The sequence below is a fragment of the Myodes glareolus genome, chromosome 16, assembly GCF_982192425.1.
Source record: "Myodes glareolus chromosome 16, mMyoGla1.1, whole genome shotgun sequence".
In the NCBI taxonomy this organism is placed as follows: domain Eukaryota; kingdom Metazoa; phylum Chordata; class Mammalia; order Rodentia; family Cricetidae; genus Myodes; species Myodes glareolus.
Genome location: NC_142041.1, coordinates 33281908 through 33307270, shown reverse-complemented (window position 1 = coordinate 33307270; position 25363 = coordinate 33281908). Strand labels below are relative to the sequence as shown.

Below are 25363 nucleotides of genomic sequence, written 5' to 3'. Positions count from 1 at the left end.
GGTAGCGTGAGCGCGGGGTGTCGAGGGGGCTCCTCACCTCGCAGCCCCCTCCCCCAACCGTGGAGGCAGGAAGGCCTTGCTCACCAAGTGCCTTTTCTTTGTCATGGGGCGGGGGCGGGAGGCCAGACTGCACCGGGAAATAGGAAAGCCTCTGTGGCTGGGGTAGTGGCTACCGGGAAGGAGGGCTGCCTTTGTTTTGTTTCTCCAGCTGAGGGTGTGTGGAAATAGAGATGGTCTGTCTTCTCTTTCTCGACCCATCCGAGCCTTCTCTGCGCAGGCTGGAACTGCCCCAGAGGGCAGGATGACCTGCACTTATTGGATTGGACTTTTCTCTTTTTTGGGGGGGGAGGGAGTGTGGGGGAGGAACATTAGCCTGTCATTCCCCATGTCGCTAGTGCCCTGACATTTGGAAGATTTGTTGGTCTGGGTAGGGGTAGACCAACTTTTGATTTCAGTAGGCGGTAATAAGGAAAAGGACCCCCGGGGGGTGACCAAAAAAAGAGAGGGTGGTGTGCTGGCGTTGCCTTGTTCGGCTGCTTGAGGGACTTTAATTTAACCCTCTTTCTGCTCTCATTCTCCCGTTTACTTGAGTCTTCCCTGCTTTCAGAATGCCCTTTGTCCTTTCCTACCAAGTTTACTAGCGCACCCCCCCCCCCCCCCCGTGTACAAACACTCACAAAGGGTGGAACGTGTTAGAGAGATTGATAGTTTCCCACTTTAGGGAGAGAAAATTGAAAGCTTTTGCTTAGGTGGTTAGCTTCTGCAAATGAGGTCGTCCCACAAATGAGAAGCGTCTGGGGTGAGAGGGTTTCTCATGGTGGAGTGGCTCCTTAGGCAGCCACTATATAGACATTGTTACTATTGTTTTCCATGAATTATTCCTGAGTTCACTGAGGTTTTTTTCTTCTTCTTTTTGACTTGATTTGACTAAAGCGTGTTTTTGGAGGGTGGAATCCCACAGTGAAGATGGAGTGGGGGGATGGAGAGAGGAAATGAGTGTTTAGGAATCCATTAATTTTTTTTTAATTTCCAGAATTAAGTAAAATAGGCCAGTGAGTCAATTTTCGTTTGTTTTGAAGGGAGGGCTTATCTTGGCACAAGTTTTAAACGAATATCTTAGTCATGTAGTTGTGATGTGTATTTTTAGGACTACCCAATTACTTAACTCTTATTTCTACCGTCCAGAAGCCTCAATTTCAGGCTTTAAACTGGGTCAACTTTGTGGAAAATGGGATTGATAGGGAATGCTTAACATTCATGCATGTGATAGTTGCTGAATACTCAGTAAAAGGACGTTCTTAGAATATTATGTAAGAGTAGTATCCTTACCAACTGTTTGCTTCATCTTTTGTGGTCAGTGTACACTGTACTTTTTAGATGCAGGTGCTTAAAAGTGCTAAGTAAAGGTTCAAGTTACTAGTGACAGATTGGAAAGGGTATTGTGCCCATGTTGAGGTATGTTGTGTGTGCTGTCATTTGTAGATACTGGAAGTGTTGCACACAGTGGAGTTCATGTGCTTACTTTCTTAGAAACATTTTGAAAGCAAACTTCTGGTTAATTTTAAAGGATACAGTTTGTTTGCTTTTTGTTCTTTTGGTTGAGACAGGGATTGGTTTCTCTGTGTAGCCTTGGCTGACCTGGAACTCTCCAGGCTGGCCTTGAACTCAGAGATCCATCTGCTCCTGCCTCCTGAGTACTGGGATCAAAGGCCTGCACCACCATGCATGGCTTAAGGATACAATTTAATTTCCAAAAACTATTTTACTGGAACAACTGTTAGTTAATTTCCCTGTATTGGAATTTGTTCATTAAAAAAATATCAAACTATGAAAGTTTCTGCTCTCTAATAGGGAGCAGTGTGACACTTTTGATTTGAAATTAATATAGAAATACTTCCTGTAGCATATACTAATTTAAAATAAAGGCGTTGGGCTCAGTATGTAGCTTAGTGGTAGAGTATTTGCTTAGCATGCATTAAGCCCTAATTTTAAACTCCAGCAACACACACACACACACACACACAAGAAAATAAATAATTGCTTCAGTCCTGCTAAAAAGTTTGGCTTTGTGGGTTTGGGTGTACCTCAGTGGTAGAGGACTTGTTTAGTACTGTTAAGCCCTGGGTTCCATCTCCAGTACTGCCCAAACCTAGACAAGTCCCTGAGATCCTAGCAGTCAGGAAACAAAGGCAGGAGTTATGCAAGCAAGTTAGAGGCCGGTCTAGTTTCCATAGTAAGGTCTAGACCAACCAGGACTGCATGGCAAGAGGGGGTGAAAAAAGGCTTTATGTCCTATTTAATGTGTTTTTGGGTTTTTTTTTTTTGGAGACTACTGTGTAGTCTTGACTGTCCTGGACCTAGCTCTGTAGACCAGATTGGCTTCAAACTCAGATCCATCTGCCTCTCCCCAAGTTCTGGGATTAAAGTTGTGCACTACCAAGGCCGGTTCATGTCCACCCTTTTAAGCCTTTTAAGATTTCTTTCTTTCTTTCTTTTCTTTCTTTTCTTTTTTTTTTTTTTTGGTTTGTTGAGACAGGGTTTTTCTGTAGCTTTGGAGTCTGTGCTGGAACTCACTCTGTAGACAAGGCTGGTCTTGAACTCACAGAGATTCACCTGTTTTTGCCTCTGAATGCTGGGATTAAAGGTGTGTGCCATCACCGCCCCGCAAAGGTTTCTCTTATATGTATGTGTAGCATGTGCGTGCTGGCTTAGTGTTTTTGGAGTTCAGAAGAGGGCATTGAATCATCTGAAACTGGAGTTATAGGAGGTTGTCAGCCACCTTGTGGGTGCTTGGAATTGAACCTGAGTCCTGCAAGAGCAGCCGATACTTTTAGCTATTGATCCAACCCTTTAGCCCCTGTTTACTTCTTTTTTGGGGGTGTGGGGTTTCAAAACAGGGTTTCTTTGTGTGTCTTGGCTGTACTGGAACTCTTTAAATTAATATTAGGATATGTGTGCTCTATTTTTTTTGTTCTAATTCTTAAAAAATTGTGTTTGTATGTGAATATGGGTGAGTAGAAACCACACCTTGTTTGTGAAGGTCAGAGGACAGCTTTAGAGTGTAGTTTTCCCCATCCACTTATGTGTGGGTTCTGGGGATTAAACTCAAATTTACAGGCTTGTATGGCAAGAATTTTACCTGCTGATCCATCTTGTACTAATTTTTTTGTTTTATTTTGTTTTTGTTTTTTGAGACAGGGTTTCTCTGTGTTGCTTTGGAGCCTGTCTGGAACTAGCTTTTGTAGATCAGGCTGGCCTCGAACTCAACAGAGATCTGCCTGCCTCTGCCTCCCTAGTGCTGGGATTAAAGGTGTGCTCCACCATTGCCTGACCCCTGTACTAATTTTTTGATGCTGGGGATTGAACCCGGGCTACTCAAAGTCTGCCACTGGTCTGCCACTGAGGCCATGCACTCAGCATTTTTACCTGTGGTTTTAAGAAAAATGACACGCATTCCCCACCCCCATCCAAAACCCCTTACTCCCATGTTTTATATTTGTTGTGTCAGTTGGCAGCCTGTGATCCAGGATGAGATCCTGGTTATGTAGCTCATGATAGCCAGGAGCTTTGCAACTTGTGCTGACTTCCAGCTCACCTCACCACCCCTGTTCTCAGCCTCTGAAGTGTCTGTGCTACCCTGTCCTAGTAATGTATGAACACTTTTCGTTTTTTCAAGACAGGGTTTTTCTGTGTAACAGCCCTAGCTGTTCAGGAACTTGCTCTGTAGACCAGACTGGCCTGGCCTTAAACTCACAGAGATCTGCCTATCTCTGCCTCCCAAGTGCTGGGATTAAAGGCGTGCACCACCACCACCACCCGGCCTTTTTTGTAAAGACACGCCTCATATAACCTAGGTTGACTTGGCTTAAACTTTCTATATAGCCAGGGATGACCTTAATCTTGCCTCCCACCCCCCAAGTGCTGGCATTACAGGCTTTTGTCACCATGCCAGGTTTATGCCATGCTGGAGATTGAACCCAGGGTGTGATGTGTGCCGGGCAAGACTGTGCCAGTTGTTCCATCCTCAACATCCAAATGAAAAATCTTAAAAATACTGTGTGTGTAAGAGAGAGAATGTGAGGTGTGCGGGTAAGAGAGGAGAGTGTGTGTGTCTGTGTCTGTTTACCCCGGTTGGGGTGCTTTCAGAAGCCAGAAAAGGACATCAGATCCCCCTAGGATTGGAGTTGCAGAGGATTATGAGCCTACTAATATGGTTGCTAGAAACTGATTTTGGGTCCTCTTGAAAAAAAGTAAATACTTTTAACTACTGAACCATCATTCTCACCCTCATAAATTCTTTACTTTGGGGTGGGGTTATTGAAACAGGATTTCTACAAAGTCCCCAGTGTCCTGCAACTCAATATGTAAACTAGGCTGGCCTTGAACTCACAGAAATACACCTGCTGAATGCCAAGATTTAAGGTGTGTGCTGCCACATCTAGCCCTCAGAAATTCTTTAAAATTTATTTATTTTTATTTTTATGTCTCTGGGTGTTTTGCTTGCATGTGTGTCTGTGCACTCTGTGCATACCTGGTATTCATAGAAGACAGAAGAGGCCACCAGATCCCCAGGAACTGGTGTTACAGACGGTTATGAACTGCTGTGTGGGTGCTGGAACTCGAACCCTGGTCCAATGGAAGAGCGGCCAGTGGCCTTTATTGGCTGAGCCAACTCCAGCTCCTAAAATTCTTTTTATTGCATTATACACACACACGGCATTTGTTTCCTTTGTTTTCAATAAAGACTTTCTCTGTGTAGCCTTGGCTGTTCTGGAACTTGATCTGTAGGCACAGACTGGCCTGGAACTCAGAGTTCTGCCTGCCTTTGCCTCCTGACTATTTAAGATATATTTTCATATATCCGTTTTAATTCCAGCATTCTGGAGGCAGAGACAGGTGACTTTGAGATCAGCTTAGTTGACATAGTGAGTTCCAGGTCATCCAGAGCTCTGTATAGAGAAATCTGAACTCTGTGTGTGCTTGTGCATAATGTGGCCTGGTGTCTGAGGAGTCCAGACGAGGGCATTGGATCTCCTGGAACTAGAGTCACGGGTAGTTGTAAATTTCTAAATGAATGCTAGGAACTGAATCTGGTTCCTCTTGGGTCTTAAAAAGCTGAGCCATCTCATCCATGCTGTACTTGTTTTTTGTTTGTTTTGAGACAGGGTTTCTCCAGCCCTGGCTGGAAAAATCAAGCCCTGGCCTTGAAATCACAAAGATCCACCTGCTTCTGCTTCCCTAGTGCTGCTAAAGAAGTGTATCACTACCACCTGTCAGCTTTTTTTTTTTTTAAAATATAAGTGCTTTGCTTGCATGTATGTGTGTACCACATGTGTGCCTGATGCCTGAAAAGATCTTAAGATGTCCTCCACCTGCGAGCCACCATGTGGGAGCTTGAGCTCAAACCTGGGTCTTCTGCAAGAATAACAAGCACTCTTACCTGGTGAGCCATCTCTCTAGCCCTGCATCTTATATTTAAATGTATTATATGCTCACATGATCATTGTGGAAGTTAGTTCTCTGCTTTTGCAATGTGGGTACCAGAGATGGAACTCAGGTCATCAGACTTGGCAGCAGAGGCTTTTTTTTAAAACCTGTTGAGTCATTTTTTTGGTAAAGTTTAAAAACTTTTTTTTTAAAATATTTATTTATTTATTATGTATATAATATTCTGTCTGTGTGTCTGCCTGCAGGCCAGAAGAGGGTACCAGACCCCATTACAGATGGTTGTGAGCCACCATATGGTTGCAGGGAGTTGAACTCAGGACCTTTGGAAGAGCAGGCAATGCTCTTAACCTCTGAGCTATCGCTCCAGCCCAAGTTTAAAAACTCTTAACAGGTTTTTTGTTTCAGTCTTTGTGAGAAATTTGTTCAATGGCATTTTCCGCTGTTTTTCTCCTTAAGTTATTTTTTTAAAAAATATTTATTATGTATACAATATTATTATGTATGCCTGCAGGCCAGAAGAGGGCACCAGACCTCATACAGGTGGTTGTGAGCCACCATGTGGTTGCTGGGAATTGAACTCAGGACCATTGGAAGAACAGGCAATGTGGCTTCGAACTCACAGAGATCTGTCTGACTCTACCTCCTCAGTGCTGGAATTAAAGGCATGCGCTGCCACCACCACCATCTGGCTATGATCATTGTTTTTGTTTTTTAAAATTTCAGTGCTTTTGTTTTAAAACAAGGTTTTAGTGTGTTCCTCTGCAGCTGCAGTGACAAGTTGGCACAGGGACTGACAAGATTGCTCAGCTGGTTAAGAGTGTTTACTGCCAAAACTGATGACCTATGTATATTAGGCAAAGTAATCTACCACCAAGTTACAGTTCCACCTGAAGCTACCCTTGGTTAATGTGGCATAAGGTAAAGAGATCACTTAATAAACATAGCAAGTGGTAAACTGGAAAGGAAGATATATGAAGACCATAATATTCTGTTTTAAGGGAATCTGTTATTTCTAGCTTTGAAAATACTTTCTAAGGCAACCTAATCTTTTAGTCTTCTCCCTTGCTGTTGTAGGGAGCACTTTTTCTACCTCACTAAAGGTTTGTTCTTTTAAGAATGCTGTCTGCCAGTCAGTAGGGGCAGGCAGATCTCTGAGTTCAAGGCCAGTCTGGTCTACAAAGGGTTCAACAACAGCCAGGATTGTTAGGCAAATTAACACTGTCTCAAAACAAACAAACAAACAAAAAAAGGAACTCTTTGCCTGGCAGTAGTGGCTCCGGCCTTTAATCCCAGCACTCGGGAGGCAGAGGCAGGTGTGTATCTCTGAGTTCGAGGCCAGCCTGGCAGCCTGGTCTACAAGAGCCAGGACAGGCTCCAAAGGTATAGAGAAACCCTGTCTCAAAAAAACAAAAACAAAAAGGACCTCTTTTCAAGCTGGGTGCTAGTGGTACATCCCTTTAATTCCAGTATTCGGGAGGCAGATCTCTGAGTTGCCAGCCTGGGCTACACATAGAAGCCTGGGGTAAATGGGGAAGGGTGCTTTCCAGCTGAGGCCATACCTCAGTGATACTGGTCTTACCTAGCATGCTATAGGCCATGGGTTCAATCTTCACTACTGCAAAAAAAGAAAGAAAAAAAGAAAGTCTTTTCTTTAGTTAGTAGGCATGGTGGCTCACACCAGTAATCTCAGTAGATGGGAAACTGAAGCAGTGGGATTGTTGTAAGTTTTTGAATTGCTGAGGTCAGCCTGTACTGACCCTGTTGAGGCCCTGTCTCTTTCTCTCTCTTAAAAAAAACAGTAAAATGCCAGGCCGTGGTGGTGCACGCCTTTAATCCCAGCACTCAGGAGGCAGAGGCAGGTGGATCTTTGTGAGTTCTAGGCCAACCTGGTCTACAAGAGCTAGTTCAGGACAGGCTCCAAAACTACAGAGAAACCCTGTCTTGAAAAACAAAAACAAAACAAAACAGTAAAATAAAAGTTTTCTCTAGTGAACAAAGCTTGTTAGTAGTGTGGGAGTATATATATATAAACTCTTAAGGCTATAGGCTCTTTTCTCTGTTTATTTACTTATTTCCTGTTTCATTTATTTTTAAATATGTATTTATGTATGTGGATGTGTTGTCTGCATGTCCATGAGAGAGGGCATTGGATCCTGTGGGACTACAGGTGTAGATGGTTGTGAGCCACCATGTGGATGCAGGGAATTAGACTCAGAACTTGGAAATGCAGCTAGTGCTTGAAACTCTTGAGCTATCTCCCTGTCCCGGTCTTGTTTATTTTTATTGCAGCTTATTTGGTATGTGTGTACCCTGAGGTCAGAGGACAACTTTTAGATTCATTGATCTCCTCCCACCTTGGATCAAATTCAAGGCTTAGTGGGGGGAGTGTCAGTATCTTGCCTGCTGAGCCATCCTTGTTTGAATTTTTTTTTACTTTTTTTTTTTTTTGTCTTTCCAGACAGAATTTCTCTGTATAACCATGGCTATCCTAGAGCTCGCTCTATAGACCAGGCTGGCCTTACACTCACAGAGATCTGCTTACCTCTTCTCCTAAATGCTGGGATTAAAGGTTTGCAACAGCACTGCCCGGAAAGCTGTTTGATTTTTACTTTATTTATTTATTTATGTTTTTTTGAGACAGGGTTTCTTTGTGTACCTTTGGAGCCTGTCCTGGAACTTGTTCTGTGTAGACCAGGCTGGCCTTGAACTCAAAGAGATCACTGTCTCTGCCTCCCGAGTGCTGTGATTAAAGATGTGCACCACCACCATTGCCACCCCCAAGCTGTCACACCTGGCTTCTTAGATTGTGAACTATTTAGGAAATGCTACTCAGCCAGAAAATAGCAGCTTAATTCTTCTTTCTTTCTTTTCTTCCTTCCTTTCTCTCTCTTTTTCTTTATTGAGACTGTGTCTGTACATAGCCCTGGCTGTCCTGTAATTAACTAGAACCAACTGGCCTAGAACCCATAAAGATCAGCCTGTTTTTGCCTCTGGAATTCTGCAATTAAACTTGTGTCACCACACTTGAAATCTTTTTTGTTTTCCAAAGAAAGGGTTCTTACTATGTTGTCCAGACTGGCCTCAAACTTCTGGGCTTAAGGGTTCCTCCTGTTTGAGCTGAGACCAGCTTTAATACTACTTACTATTTTTTGAGTTCTCTCTCTTTCTCTCTCTGAGACAGGGTCTCTATGTAGTACTCTCTTGGAACTGTAGAACAGGCTGGCCTCAAACTCAGAGATCATTTGTTGAGACAGGGTTTCTCTGTGCAACAGCCCTAGCTGTCCTGGAACTCTGTAGATCAGGCTGGCCTTTAGCTCACAGAGATCCTATGCCTGCCTCTGCCTCCAAAGTGCTAGGATTAAAGGTATGCATCAACATTGCCTGGGTCATTGTTTTTTTTATGTGGGGGAGGGGGGGATTTCGAGACAGGGTTTTTCTGTAACTTTGGAGCCTGTCCTGGAACTAGCTCTTATATATATATAATTTATTTAGATTCATTTTATGATACATTGGTGTGAAGGTGTCAGATGCCTTGGAACTGGAATGACAGACAGGTCCTCTGGAAGAGCAGTCAGTGCTCTTAACCACTGAGCCATCACTCCAGCCCAGAACTAGCTCTTGTAGCCTAGACTGGCCTCGAACTCACAGAGATCCGCCTATCTATGCCTCCTGAGTACTGGGATTAAAGATGTGTGCCACTACTGCCCAGCTTTTTTTTTTTCTTTCTTTCTTTTCTTTTTTTTTTTGGTAAACAAACTCAGGTGGTTGACTTAAACTTTCAGTCTGTTTGGACTGTGAATCCTCTGGTTCCATTTTTCCTCCTAGGAGGAAACTGGATTTTATTTTAGAGTTTGCTATCAGTGACATTTTATCTAGTTGCTGGGTTGTCTCAGGCTCTTAATGACTGAAGGTTTGGCTAAACAACAACAAAAGAGGATGATTGCAATCTTGGTAATATAGTCAATATAGCAAATTAGCATCTTTGTAAAGGCAGCTTATAACTAAATGTACAAGGAGGAAGGCTAAGAATTCCACAGCAGTGATGATGAGGAACATTAGCAAAAGCTGCTGGTAATAACAGCTTCGACTTCTATGAATTTGGAGAATCCAAGGAGCAAATATACCTAATTCTGTTTTCACCTTAACTTTTACAATATTAAAAGAAGTTAAAAGTCAGGCCTGGTGGAGCTGTCTTTTAATCCCAGCACTTGGGAGGCAGAGGCAGGCGGATCTCTGAATTCGAGGCTAGCCTGGTCTAGAGAGTGAGTTCCTGGGTATCAGATGCCCTCTTCTGACTCTGGCAGGCACCAAGTGAGTGTGGTGCACATGCTTACATGAAATAATTGAATAAATTTTAATTTAAAAAGTGTACAATTAAAAAAAATAGTTAAAAAAATTGTCTCTAACAGGGAGGCATACCTTATTAACTCTGTGCTGTGTGCTCATTGGTGCAGTGGGAGTGTGGCATGTTTGAGGCTCTGTAACATAGTAGCTATGTCACATTTCTTGCAGCAGTCTTTGAGAGCTCTCATTTCTCTGTATTCTACCTGTATATTTGCACTGTAAAAGGAAAATTAAAATCTGCGGTGGTGGCATGATTATCTTTAATACCAAACTTGGGAGAAGAGATAAGCTTTGTGAGCTCCAAGTTTGTATGGTCTACATATAGTGAGTCCCAGGCCTGCCAGGGTTACACAGTGACACTTTGTTTCCAAAGCGGGGGGGGGGGGGGGGGGGGGGGGGGAAGGGCTCCTGACAAGATGAGTGAATGTGTACAGGGTACTTTCCACTGACCCTGAAGATTTTGAGTTTAATACCCAGGACCCACATAGTAGGAGAGAAAGAACAACTGCAAATCTTCTGACTTACATATAAGAGTGCACACATGCAAAAATATTTCTTTTAATTACTTTTGATATGTGTGTCTGCATGTATATGTGCATATGAGTGAGTACAGGTTCCTAGAGAGGCCAAAGGCATCAGAGCCTCTAGAGCTGGATTTACAGACATTTGGGAGCTGTCCTCTGTAAGAGCTGGGCAGCAGTATCCTTACCCTGCTGAGCCAGCTTACCTCTCCAGACCTAAAGAATTAATTTGTAACAGCTGAGATGCTACCTTTCTTTGAATTCAGTATTGGATTGATCATAACTTACATTTTGTTGTAAACCAAAAAATTTAATCATTAAATACATAAATACACAATACGAATGTATTGTGAGGCTACTATCTGTTTGTTTTCCGAGACAGGGTTTCTTTGTAGCTTTTGGAGCCTGTCCTGGAACTAGATCTTGTAGACCAGGCTGACCTCGAACTCACAGAGATTCACCTGCTTCTGTCTTCCAAGTGCTGGGATTAAACGCTTGTGCCACCACAGCCCCGGTGAGGCTACTGTTTTAGGGTTGGCAGTTAGAAAGTAATCATGGAAAGCTGAAGCCCGAAACGTGTTTAGCTTGCCTTGCCTCTTTCTGCTCCCGGTTTCAGTCCTTAAACCCTTGTTTATGTGTGCTTCTGTGTAGAGTTATCAGGGCCTGAGGTTGTAGCTCAGTGTTTGGGTAACTTGCTTAGGATGCACAAGGCCTTTGGTTCAGTTCATCAACTCCTAATACTACAAAAGTAAAAGAAAATGAACAGTTCAGTAAGTTAAATAAATATTTTTGTTTTTCTTTATATGAGCTGTTTAAATTTAGATCCATAAATTTGGTGAGAAGATAAAGTCTAAGATAAGATGGGGGTTTTTGTTTGTTGTATATGTGTGTGTGTGTGTGTGTGTGTGTGTGTGTGTTTATCTTCTGCAGCAAGATTTCTCTGTATATTCTTGACAGTCCTGGAACTCACTCTGTAAACTAGGCTGCCCTCAAACTCAGAAATCTGCCACCAAGCCTGGTGAGTGAATATAATTTTATCATCATAGATGTTGTACAGATATTCGTTTTTTAACAGTGACAGTTAACATTTTTCTTTTCTAAAAAGACTGGTATGGAAAAGCAAGCAATGTAAGTGAATTTCTTACTCTTGAAAGCCACTTACCTGTTGAAGATGTAATCCTCCAGAAATAGTCTATGCACATGTAAACATATTATACTCTCTAAAATTAGAAGCAGCAGCTGGGTGTGGTGGTACACACCTGTACTCTGCAGGCGTAAGCAGACTGATTGTCCCTTATAAGATGATATTAAAGTGTTAACCAGATAACTCAGAGATCTCACTACTGTCAATATGTGTGAATTAGTTGTATTTGTGACAGACGTACCCTAAGTGACCTAGAGCTGAAGATGACTACTTCCTCAGTCTCCTGAAATGTTGGGCTGCAAGTGTTATGTACCACACCACTCTAGACTTTTTATCCTGTAGTTTTATGTATTCCTATTTCATTTATTACTATTATTAGGCTTAATTTCATGTATATGAGTGTTTTGTCTGCATGTATGTACATTATGTGTCTGCTTGGTGCCCCTAGAGGTCAGAAGAGGGTGTCAGGATCCCTGGAACTAGCACTGCCATGTGGACCCAGAGAACTGAACCCAGGTCTGCTGCAAGAACAAGTGCTCCTAACTGCTGGCCATGTCTTCAGTCCTCATTTAACTAGTTTTCTTTTTCTTTGTTTTGAGATAACTTGGATAACCATAAGCTCCTAGACTCCTCCCTTTACCTCCTAAGTGTTGAAGTAACATATACCACCTTGTTTAGTTTATGCTGCATTTAATTGCTATTTAGTATACATGTATAATTTTGTACTGCCTGTATTGTTGAACTTTTGTTTTTTTGCTTTACCCTAATAAAAATTTTATTTTTGAAGGGAATTACTCTATACACCCTTAGAATGTATCCTTTGCAACGAAATATTGTAGAGTTTAGAAATATAGCCCAGTGCAGAGGTGTGCGTCCATGCATACTGGGAAGGTGTACATACTGGGAAGATTGAGAAGAGACATGAGTTTAGGAATTAAAGCCAATCTAGAAAACATAGAAAACTCCCATCTCAAAAAGGAAAACTAGTAGAGTAATGGATGCCCTTATAACTACCATCCAGGTTTGACCTAAAATTTTACAAATATTATTTGGTTTTATTTATTATAAAGTAATAGAAATCGATTTCTATAAGTCAATATGTTTACATCTGGAAATTTTAAAATAAATTTAATAATTTCATAGAAATAAAATTGAGTCAGGCAGTGGTGGTTACTCCTTTAATTCCAGAACTTGGGGTGCAGAGGCAGGAGGATCTCTGTGAGTTTGAGGCCAGCCTGGTCTACAGGAGTTAGTTCCAGGGCAGCTAGGGATGTTGCACAGAGAAACCCTGTCTTGAAAACCAATAAATAAAATAAATTTGGAATTCTGAAGATTATTTAGAGTGGTAGCTAGTGTTTGAATTTGGAAGCACTAAATACCAGCATCTTCCAGTTTAATATCTTTTTTTTTTGTAGAAACTAGATCAGGAGAACAAAACAGGTTTCATTAAGTTAGGCCAAGGATTTCCAATATTTGTTGCTTTCCATAAATTCAAGTATTGGGGGAGATGAAGAAATTTTTGTCATGGAGATCATTCAATGTGTTTTAGATGGGGTTTAGGGCAATAGTCTAAGAATATTAAACATGATCATTTTTGGAAACTTGAAGATAATAGTTGAAAAATATGTTAATATAGAGCTGGTTAAGATGGTTACATGCCTATAATCCAGCTCAGGATCACATAGTGAAGTAATGGAGTCTGCATATTACTTATAAAATACTGTCTGTTGGCCTGGAGAGATGGCTCAGAGGTTAAGAGCCCTGGCTGCTCTTCCAGAGGTCTTAAGTTCATTTCCCAGCAACCACATGGTGGCTCACAACCACCTGTAATGAAATATGGTGCCCTCTTCTGGCCGGCAGGTATACATGCAGACAGAACACTATACATAACAAATAAATCCTTAAAATAATACTGTCTAATTCTCTCTGTCATTTGTCTGTTTTTCTCTATTTGAATGAGGTTTGAGTTAAAGGTTAGTTGGAACCGCATAGAAAGATCCTGTCTCCAAAACACATAGATTTGATCAACTTGTACTTTTTCAGAATCAAAATCTTCCAGGTTAGAACAAGAATCTGGTGGAAATCTCTACCTGGGATTCTAATTTCTATTTAATTGGTTAATGTGTGTTAATGTGGGGCCATAGTGTGTACTGGGGAGAAGACAGCTTTCAGAAGTCAGTCTTCACCTTTCCTGGACCTAAACTCAGTTCATCGCTAGTGTGGCAAGTGCTTTTTACCTACTGAGCCACCTTGCCTGCCCAGAAATTGTGGGAGAATTTTTTTTTTGTGACAGGGTCTCCTTGTATAGCCCTAGCTGGCCTGGAGCTTGCTTTGTAGAACAGGCTAGAGTACAAGGCTGGTCTTGAATTCACAGAGACCTGCCTGTGCCTAGCAATGCTGGGGCTAAAGGTGTATGGTGCTACACTCAATTTATTATTTATTGTTTTTTTGAGATGGTGTGAGGATGGAGTAGGTGAGGATGACCTTGGATTCCTGATTCTGCCTCAGCATTCAGAGTGTTAGGATTATAGACATAGTACCTCACCCCGTCTCCGTGTAATCCTCACAAATCCACATATTCAATTTTTTTTTATTAGAATGTCCTTATGTTTTAAAGGTACATACCTCTGAGGGTTTGTTTGTTCATTTGTTTCTGGTTTTTGTTCATTTATTCATTTAATTTTTTCATTTTTTAAGACAGGTTTCTCTGTGTAATAGCTCTGACCTTGAACCAGAGTGACCTGTAGACCAGGCTGGTCTCAGACTCACAGAAATTCACCTGCCTGGGGCTGGGGAGATGGCTCAGTGGTTAAGAGCATTGCCTGCTCTTCCAAAGGTCCTGAGTTCAATTCCCGGCAACCACATGGTGGCTCACAACCGTCTGTAATGAGGTTTGGTGCCCTCTTATGGCCAGCAGACATACACACAGACAGAATATTGTATACATAATAAATAAATAAATAAATTTTTTTTGGAAAAAAAAAGGAAATTCACCTGCCTCTGCTTCCTGAGTAATGGGTTTAAAGGTATGTGCTACCGCTGCTTTTTTTTTCTTAAAGATGGGGGTCTCAGGTTTGGTTTTTTTTTTTTTTTTTTGAGTTATCTATTTTTTTTCCTACATGTGTGCTTTTTGCTAGCTCATGTACACCACCTGTGGGCAGTGGCCTGCAGAGACCCAGAAGGAGGCATTGGAGTCTCTGGAACTGGAGTTGGAGGTGGTTGTCAGCTGCCACATGGATGCTGGGGACTAAACTCTGATTCCTCTGCAAGCACAGGAAGGGCTGAGCTGTGTCTCCAGTCCCCGGCTGTGTTCCTGAATGGCCTGGGATGTGAGCAGGAAGGTTTGGACCATGTGGTGACTCTCCCCTTCTTGACCCTGAGTCTGGCTATTATTAATGACATGCCTAACTGAAAAGTTCATTTTTTAAAATAACTCGTTTTATGTGCATTGGTGTGAGGGTGTCAGATACCCTGGAAAGGGAGTTACAGACAGGTGTGAACTGCCGTGTGGGTACTGGGAATTGACCCAGGTGTTCTGGAAGACCTTAACTGCTGAACCATCCAGCCCTGATAAGTTCATTTTAAAAATACTTTGTGTGAATATGTAAACCAGATAACTTTATTTAAATTTGGAAAGTTTTGGAAAGGCAGTTTGAGTGTACAGCAAGGGAGTAACAGACTGGGTCTGAAGTAGAAGCCTGTTTAGACTGAGCTTGGAAATTTTTATTTCCAGATAGGTTTTCTCTTAATAGCCTTTGCAGTCCTGGGACTTGTTCTGTAGACCATAATGACCAGTGTGGCCTTTGTGAACACAAACACACATACACATCCAAAGACACATAAAAAACATAGCTAAATCTTTTTTAAGATTTATTTATTATGTATACAGTGTTCTGCCTGCATGTATGTCTGCATGACAGAAGGAAGCACCAGATCTCATTACAGGTGGTTGCGAGCCGCCATGTGGTTGCCAGGAATTGAACTCAGGACCTCTGGAAGAGCAGTCTGTGGTCTTAAACTTTGAGCCATCTCTCCAGCCCTAAAAAAAATTTTTTTTTAAAGGTGGGATTGAGTATTGATTCTCAAGAAAGATCATTCCTTTGGTCTGATTCCTTCTTAAATTTAATTGTTTCTTTTTTTTTTTTTTTCTTTTTCAAGATAAGATTTCACTGTGTAGCTCTGGTTGTCCTGAAACTTTCTCTGTAGATCGGCTGGCCTCAAATTCATTGATAACCTTCTGCCTCTGCTTCCCAAATGCTGGGATTAACGATGTGAGCCACTACTGCCCAGCTTCATTTTGGAATTTTTATGCTAATAGCCTTCATAATTTATTCCAAGGAAAGTTTGTTTTTTCATTCACTCATTTGTCTGCCTGCCTGCCTACCTGTCATTTATTTATGTTCGTTCATTCATTCATTCATTCATTGATTCAGAGACAAGAGCCTAGAACTTATTGAGTAGACCAGGCTAGCCATGAATTCAGAGAGGTCTACCTGCCTCTGCTCTAATCTCCCTGACTATTGAGACAAGGTTTCACTCTCTGAGGCTGGTCTGAACCGTGGGAGTAGTAGGATTCCATGTGTGCAGCCCCCGTACCCAGCCAGTATGTTATTTATGATCTCCCTTGCAGAGTTTATCACATGAGAGGCAGAGAATAGAAGTTGTTCTGCTGTAAAGGCTTTATATTTTTAGATAATTTAAAAAATATTTATTCTTATGTGTATGAGTGTTTTGTCTGCATGTTTGTACCTGTGTGTGCTTGGTGCTTTTGGCGATCAGAAGAGAGTGCTGATCTCCAGAACATGGAGTTGCAAATGATGGTAAACACCATGTGGGTGGTGGGAACCAAACTTGGGTCCTTTGCAAGAACAAGTGTCTTCACACATGAGACCTCTCTCCAGCCCAGTGTGTATTTTTAAAATTGAGCAACCAAGGAGACTTTTATTCTTGATCAGCAATAGGAGAAATGGTAGGTAAAGAATAGTCACAGCGCTACGTGCTGATATATAATCCAAGCATCAGGATGCTAAAACAGAAGGATTTCTATGAGTTTGAGACCTTTCTGGGTACATAGTAAGTTCGATGTCCTGGGTTTTCAGAGCAATAAGGGTAAGGTGAGACGAAAGAAACTGGATGATTCTCAAATTTAGTTATTTTTCCTTTTTTAAAAAAATTTTATTAGGTGGTGGTAGCACATACCTTTAATCCCAGCACTTGGGAGGCAGAAGCAGGCGGATCTCTGTGCGTTCGAGGCCAGCCTGGTCTACAAGTGCTAGTTCCAGGACAGGCATCAAGGCATCAAAGCTAACAGAGAAACCCTGTCTTGAAAAAGCAAAGCAAAAAAAAGTTTTAGTAGTTAGGCCATGGTGGCATATGCCTTTAATCCTAGCACTTGGGAGACAGAGGCAGGTGAATCTCTGTGAGTTTGAGGTCAGTCTGGTACAGAGAAACCATGTCTTGAAAAATCAAAAAAAAAAAAAAAAAAAAAGAAAAAGAAAAAGAAAAAGAAAAAATTTATTTTGGACTTGAGAAATGGCTTAGCAGTTAAGAGCATTGGCTGCTCTTCAGAGGACCTGAGTTCAATTTCCAGCACCCAACTAGGAGGCCAGCCTGGTTTACAAAGTGAGTTCCAAAATAGCCAGAATTATACAAACTCTGTCTTAATATCTGTTTGTCTGTCTGTCTACCTATCGATCTATCTATCAGCTTAATGTTCTGTTGCTGTGAAGAGACACCATGACCATGGCGACTCTTATAAAGGGAAACATAATTGGGGCTGGCTTCCAGTTCAGATATTTAGTCTATTATTGTTATGGTGGGAAGCATGTTGGCACTCAGGCAGACACGTTGCTGAGAGGTAGCTGACACTTCTATATCCAGATCTACAGTCAGCATGAAGAGACACTGGACCTGGCTTGAGCTTTGAAACCCAAAGCTCACCCCCAATGACACCCTTCCTCCAACAGGGCCACACCTCCTAATCCCTGTCAAGCAGTACCTCTTCCTTAATGACTAGGGATTCAAATATGGGCCTATGGAGGCCATTCTTATTCAAACCACCACATTTATTGTGTTTCAATTCTGTCTGCATATGGTTATGCACATGTGAGTGTAGGTGCTGTGGAGACTGAGGGTTGGAGTTGCACATTATTGTGAGCGTCCTGAAATAGGTGCTGTGACTTGAACTGAGGTTACCTGCAAAGAGCAGTAACACTTCTGTTAAATCATCTCTTCAGTTCTCTTTCTTTCCCTTTTTGCCTGCTTGCCTTCCTTCCTTAAGACAGAGTCTCAATATTTAGCCTCTGCTGCCTGGAATTAGCTGTGTAGATCAGGCTAGCCTCAAATTCATTGCAATTTGCCTTTTGTCTCCTGAGTGCAGGACTGAAAAGTGTGTACTACCATCCTCAGCTGCTTTTCTTTTTTTAAATTAACATTTTAGGTTATAACAGAGTAGTGGGTTACATCATGGCATCTTCATTCATATGTATACCATATTTTGTTCTCGTTTATTTCTGTCCTCTCTGCCCGCCCTCATGCCTTTCCCACCTCCAGCTGGTTCTCTTTCTTCCCACAGTCCTCCCCTCTGGGTGCCTGTCAAACATTCCATACCTTCTGTATTTCCCACAACCCTCAGACCACCGCCCCTCTAATCCGCTAGATTTTTTAAAAGTTAGATTTAGTGCATTTATTTTTTTGAGTCTTAACAGTTTGATTTTTAGAGTCTAAGTAACCTTAAGAGGTGAAAAAAGTCTAGTGCCATTTGAGACTATTTATTTTTAGTAGAGTTAGAGATTAAGTATTCTATACTTTATTGGTCCTTTGAATTTTACTGTGTTAAAACTTCATTCTTAAGGTTAATTAAGGGCTGGAGAGATGGCTCAGAGGTTACATTGCCTGCTCTTCCAAAGATCCTGAGTTCAATTCCCAGCAACCACATGGTGGCTCACAACCATCTGTAATGAGATCTGGTGCCCTCTTCTGGCCTGCAGGCAGAACACTGTATACGAAATTTTAAAAAAAGGTTAATTAACAGGATAAGGGGGTTATATCTTGGTGAAATGCTTTAACATCATATTCCAAGTACATAGCTATGAAAATAAATACTTGTTAATAAATTTTTAAAATATATTTCTTTATTTATTATGTATACAATATTCTGTCTGTGTGTATGCTGCAGACCAGAAGAGGGCACCAGACCCCATTACAGATGATTGTGAGCCACCATGTGGTTGCTGGGAATTGAACTCAGGACCTTTGGAAGAGCAGGCAATGCTCTTAACCTCTGAGCCATCTCTCCAGCCCCTTGTTAATAAATTTTTAATGTTAAGTCAAGCAATGGTGGCACACACACGCCTTTAATCCCAGCACTCTTAATCCCAGCACTCGGGAGGCAGAGGCAGACAGATCTCTGTGAGTTTGAGGCCAGTCTGGTCTACAAGAGCAAGTTCCAGGACAGGCATCAAAGCTATAGAGAAACCCTGTCTTCAAAAACAAAAACAAACAAAAGAAAAAAAACAAAAACAAACAAAATTTATTTGGATGTGTATAGACTTTTGAGGGTCAGAGTACAATTTGCAGAGTTGGCTCCCTCCTTCCATGGTGTGCATGCCAGGGATTGAACTCAGATCGTCAGGCTAGTGCAGAGTTAATTTTTTTTATTTTAAAGATTTATATGCGTGTGCTCATTTTGGTTCATGTGCTTGATATCTGAAGAGGTCAGACCCGCTGACACTGGAGTTACAAATGGTTGTGAGCCACCATGTAGGTTCTGAGAAACAAATTTGGGTTCTCCGTTAGAACAAGTTTTTTGTTTTTAATTATTTATGTGCATTGGTGTCAGATCCCCTGGAACTAGACTAATAGACAGTTGTGAGCTGCCGTGTGAGTGTTGGGAATTGAACCCAGATCCTCTGTAAGAGCCAATCTTCTTAACTGCTGGGTTGTGTTGTTGTACTAAAATAAAGACTAAAGATAGAAGCTATGAGAAAAGGAGCTTTGCCAGGCAGTCATAACATGTGCCTTTAATTCCAACGCTCGGGAGGCAGAGGGAGGATCTCTGAGTTTGAGGCCAGCCTGATCTATGGAGTGAGTTCTGAGACAGCCAGAGCTACACAGAGAAACCCTGTCTCAAAAAAAAAAATAAAAAAATAAAAAAACAAAAATAAAGAACTTTGTTATACTGGTAAGATGGGTCAGTAGGTAAAGGTGTTTGCCATCAAGTCTAAAGACCTGAATTTAAACCCTGAAACCCACATAATTAAGAGGAGAGAATGAAGTTCAGTTTGTCAAACAAGTTTCTTTTTTAAAAAATGTATTATGTATACAGCGTTCTGCCTGAGTGTATGCCTGCAGGCCAGAAGAGGGCACCAGACCTCATTACAGATTTTTGAGTCACTATGTGGTTCCCAGGAATTGAACTCAGGCCCTTTAGAAGAGCAGTCAGTCATCTTAACCACTGAACCCTCTCTCCAGCACCAAGTTTGTTTCTTCCTTCCCCTCCCCTCCCCTCCCTCTCCTCTCTTCTCTTCTCCTCTCCTCCCTTCTTCCCTCCCACTCTCCCTTCCTTCCTTTTTTCCTTCCTTCCTTTTTTCCTTCCTTCCTTTCTTCTTTTTCTTCTAAAGAAATTTTCCCTTCTTCCGGAATTCAGTTCTCCTCCATGCTAGAATGCCGGCTTGTGTGGTCTTGTGCAGGCCGTCACAGCAGCTGTGAGGCCGCTGTGCAGTAGTCCTGCCATGTCCATAAGATGCTGTTTTAGACCTTTGGCTCTTAGTTCCTTGGGGCAGGGCTGGTGGGGTGTGTGTTTGTGTGTGTGTCTGTCTGTCTGTCTTTGTCTGGCTGTGTGTAGGGTGTTAGGGTGGTAGTGATTCACATCTTTGATCCCAGTACTAAGAATGCTTCTGCATTCTTAGTACTAGGTTAGCCTAGCATTCTAGGTTAGCCTAGTCTACACTACAAAACTAGTTCCAGGATAGCCAGGCTACACAGAGAAATCCTGTCTTGAAAAACAAGGATTCATTTGTGGCTGAGCATTCCACTGACATTGGCTTTCTGCAGTTTGACCATTTGTTTCTGTGTTAATCACTTTTAAACTGCACTAAGAAACTTCTCTGATGAGATCTGAGAGTTGTTCTAATCTACGGGTAGACAGATAATGAATTTAGAGGACAATAATAGTAAATTGTTCTCTGAGGCATGTGAGCTCCCTGGTCATGGATTCTTGCTTAGATTGACAGTACGGAGAACATGTTTCCTCCTCTGGTCATGGATTCTTGCTTAGATTGACAGTACGGAGAACATGTTTCCTCCTCTGGGGTGGGCCTTAAGTGCTGCCGATCCTACCCTGTGGACATACCTTGCATGTATTGTAGTTCACAGGATTCACATCTGGATGAGACTGTTGGTGTCCCTCTCCATCCTCTCTCCAGCTGCCTACTTAAAGCCTTGCAGCTTTGAGAGCTTGCCAGCAGAGGTGAAGCTTCCTTTTTTGGTTTTTTGAGACAAGGTTTCTCTGTAGCTTTGGAGCCTGTCCTGGAACTAGCTCTTGTAGACTAGGCTGGCCTCGAACTCACAGAGATCCGCCTGCCTCTGCCTCCTAAGTGCTGGGATTAAAGGCGTGCGCCACCACTGCCACCAGCGAAGCTTCCTTCTTTCTTCCGTTTGTTCTCCTTGTCACCTGACCAGTTTGTGGGATGCCTAGCAGTAAGTAGGGTCTTGTCATTAGCCTTTTTTCTCTTCACACACAGTTGTGCTGTGTAGATTTGCCTGGCCTTGGACTCCTATGCAAACCTGTGTAGACATCCTTTTGAATCAGCCTCTCTAGTGCTGGACATGTCACTGTCTAACCTTTTCATCCACAGGAAATTGCCATTCTACTTCTGTCTCTGGATTTACCTATCCTGAACATTTAATATAAGTGAAATTACATGTGGTCTTTTATGAATGACTTCTTTCACTTAGCCTAATGTTCTCAAAGTTTATGTATATTGTAACAAGTACCAGTCAGTACCTCTTTATTTATTCGTGAGGCGGGGTCCTCATTCTATTTCCAGCTCCCAGTGCTGGTATTATGGGCATGTACCACCATGCCCAGTTTGGAAGCCCACACAGATGAACTATATGCTCACCCTACTTCATTCCTTTTATTGCTGAATGGGCACATTGTCTTCTGTTGTAATTCTGAGGAATAAATCTGGAGCTTTGTGTATGCTAGGGAAGTGCTTTAACTACTGAATTATAGTTTATATTCTCAGCCTCTTCCTCCTCCTTTTCCTGCTTTTTGAGACAGCCTCTCCCCTCCCCCCCAGGGTTTCTCTGTAGCTTTGGTGCCTGTCCTGGAACTAGCTCTTGTAGACCAGGCTGGCCTCGAACTCAAAGAGATCGCCTGCCTCTGCCTCCATAGTGCTGGGACTAAAGGCAGGTACCACCATTGCCCAGCTTCTAAAAGTTCTTTTATGCTGCTTTTCTGATCATTTCTACCCCACATTATCCCAGACAATCACTTTTAATTTTAATTAATAATGACTTTATGTGTACAAGTATTTTGCCAGCTTGTATGTGTACCACTTTTGTCCTGATGCCCCCAGGGTTACAGATAGTTGTGAACTACCATGCAGATCTAGGAATTGAACCCAGGTCCGTTGGAAAAGTAACCAGTGCTCCTAACTGTGGAGCCATTTTACCAGCTGCTTTTTAAACTTCTTTGGGTTTTCGAGACAGGGTTTCTCTATGTAATAGCCCTGGCTGCCCTGGCACTCACTCTGTAGACCAGGCTGGCCTTGAACTCACAGAGATCCACCTGCCTCTGCCTCCCAAGTGCTGGAATTAAAGGCATGTGCCACTGACTCCAGCAAAATTTTATAAAATTACATTTATTTGTTTTATGTGTGTTGTTTTGTGCATACCATAGCATGTGTGTCAGAGAACAACTTGTAGGATTTGGTTTTCTCTCCCAACCATGTGAGTCCTGAGGATTGAATTCAGGTTGTCAGACTTGGCTGCAAGTGCCTTTACCCACTAAGCCATCTCAGCAGCCTGGCAATTGCTTTTTTTTTTTCTCAGTCACTCACTATAATTTAGTTTTGCACATTCCAGACATTTATATGATAATATTTAAATGAAATAATGCAGTGTATATTCTTGGGTTTGACTTATTTTGTTTGATGATGGCTTTAAGATTCACATTGTTCCAGTAGGTAGAATGCTTTGATTGGTTAGTGGTATCCTGTAGACAGACATTTGGATTGTTTTCACTACCTTTGGTTTGTTGTATATGCTTAATTCTGTTATTTTACTTCTTTACCCAGCCTCCAGGCAGGGTTTCTCTGTATAGACCTTGCTGTCCTAGAACTTACTCTGTAGACAAGGCTGGCCTCCAGATACCTACTTAACTCTGCTTCTTTTTTTTTTCTTAGTTCTATTTTTTTGTTTTTTGTTTTTGTTTTTTTGAGACAGGGTTTTTCTGTGTAGCCCTAGCTGTCCTGGAACTGGCTTTGTAATTCAGGCTGACCTCAAACTCACAAAGATCTGCCTGTCTTTGCCTCCCAAGTGCTGGGCATGCACCACCATCATCTCTTGAGTCCTGGGATTAAAGGTGTGCCCCTGGCCAGTGCTGAGGTTTCTAATTCTTGGGTAGTGGTCAAGAATTCAGTACGACACAAAAGTGGAATGTGCTAAGACACATTATAAATGATGTTGGTAAAAATGCATGTAGAACAGAAAAAGACAAATTCACAAATTGGTGAACCTATGCGAATAAATGTTCCAAGCTTATGATTATTCATTCCATTGTGTATTAGCAGATACTTTTTAAGAGCAGGAAATATTTGCATCAATCATTTATAATGGACCGGTAGTGATGAGAGGGGAATTTCATCACTTTTGTGTATTTCCCGAAGAATGTCCTGATGTCCCTATATATAGCAATTCAGTGGCATGACAGGGGCTTATAGTTTTTAGTTCAGGCTAGTAACTCACTGCATAGCCCACATCGGCCTTGAATTCATGGTATTTCTCCTGCCTTGCCTGCTCAAGTACTGGATTATAGATGTGAACCACCAAAACCAAACAAACAAAAAACAAAAAAAAAAACCTACCCCAAATTAGAATACAGTAAGCAATTTATATTCTGTATTCTAATTTATACAGTAGGCAAATACTGTATTCTTCTAAATTTGGGGTGGTTTTTGTTTTGTTTTGTTTGAGACAGGGTTTCTCTGTGTAACAACCCTGGCTGTCCTGGAACTAACTCCCTTTGTAGACCAGACTGGCCTTGAACTCACAGAGATCTGCACCTCTGCCTTCACCTCCAAAGTGCTGGGGATAAAGGTGTCTGCCACCACTGCTGGACCCCTAATTTTTGTTTTTAAAGTCCAGTGCCAAAACAGCTGAGGAAGTATCACAGACATTGTTTTCTCTTACAAAGCATTTGTGAGAGAGCCTGAGCATGTACGTGCTGAGCAGGCATTGTGTGCATGTGCCATGTGGGCGTGTGGGGGTCAGAGGACAGGCTTCTGTGTGTGTACCTCCTGCCTTGTCAGGGTCTCCTGTTTCTGCTGCTGCTCAGTATATAGTTAGCTGGAGTGCCTGTGGGGGCCAGAGGACAATCTTGAGAGTTGCTTCTCAGTGCTGTCCACCTGTTTTATCTTTTTTTTATTAGACAAAAGAAGAGAAAAAGAAGTCAACACATAATTATCTTTCAGAAAATGAGGTTTGTTGGCAGAAAGGGCCTCAAGGCAGCTCTTTGACACTTAAAAGTGGGAAAACATTAGAAAGGAGGTACCAGACCTGGTGACGCACACCTTTAATCCAAGCAGAAGCAAGTGGATCTCTGTGAGATCCTGCAGCTAGCCTGGTCTACAGAGCGAGCTCCAGGACAGTCAAGGCTGCACAGAAAAACCCTTGTCTCCAACTCCCTCCACAAAAGAAAAAAAAAAAACTCCACAAAAACAAAAATAAAGAAAATTGTCTTGTTTAACAAGAACTACGAAGATATAACTCCTATTCATTTCATCACTTGCTTTTACCCTTTCCTGTGCTAAAACGGAAATGTCTGTTATACATATTTTATATATGTATACGTATATAAAATCTTATATAAATAATGTGCAGACTCTCTTACTTAAATGTATAAGTTTCTAGAACTTTGTATTCATCTTCTTTATAATAAAGTTCTGATGATAATAATTCAGGGTTAGTTTAGGAATTAAATGAGTTAACAATGTAAAATATTTTAGAAGTATATCCAGCACATAGGAAATGCCCACTGAATGAAGCTACTTGCTTTTATTATATACATGTGTTGTCGTGAGTGGGGTAGATCTGCATGTGTCTCTGTGGGTATGCTCTCTTGTGCGTGCTTGTATAGAGGCCAGGGGCAGAAGTTGGGTGTTCTCTTCCATTGCTCCCCCCATTTCAGCTAGGCTTGTTAGCTAGCACGACCCCCAGAATCATCCTGAGTCTGGGTTATCCCCAAGCTCCTGCAGTCATTGAGGATGTGCACCTCCTTGTTCAGCCTTTGTGTGGTGCTGGACATCATAGTGCGGGTCCTGAGGTTGTACAGCAAGCACTCCACCCCTGGGCCGTCTGCCTGTTTCCTGCTGTCACATGGTTTGCACAGCAGCTTGGTGAAACCTCACTGACAAATGGGATGAGTAGAATGAAGGCTTGTAGGGCATTTGAGACTTACCCGGGGTTACACAGATTAGTTTGCATTCCAGATTCTGCAGCTTATAAAGTTAGTATGCCTTTAACTATTTTACCCTGCTTCTCAAAGCACATACTTGAATTTTCAGCTGTGAAAGTCTGTTAGATAGTTGTTTGGTAAGAGGTTCATAAAGATCCTTGCAATTGGACTGTAGTTAGGGAGACAGTATATAGCCTTCAGGAAGAGGTTTGATGGTCATGGCAA

General features: G+C 41.9%; 1 protein-coding gene across 1 annotated transcript in view; it reads left to right on the top strand.

Annotated features, from left to right (window-relative positions):
- The window catches only part of Ube2r2 (ubiquitin conjugating enzyme E2 R2), a 61853-nt gene that overhangs the window by 734 nt on the left and 35756 nt on the right, over positions 1–25363 (top strand). The window lies entirely within an intron of this gene.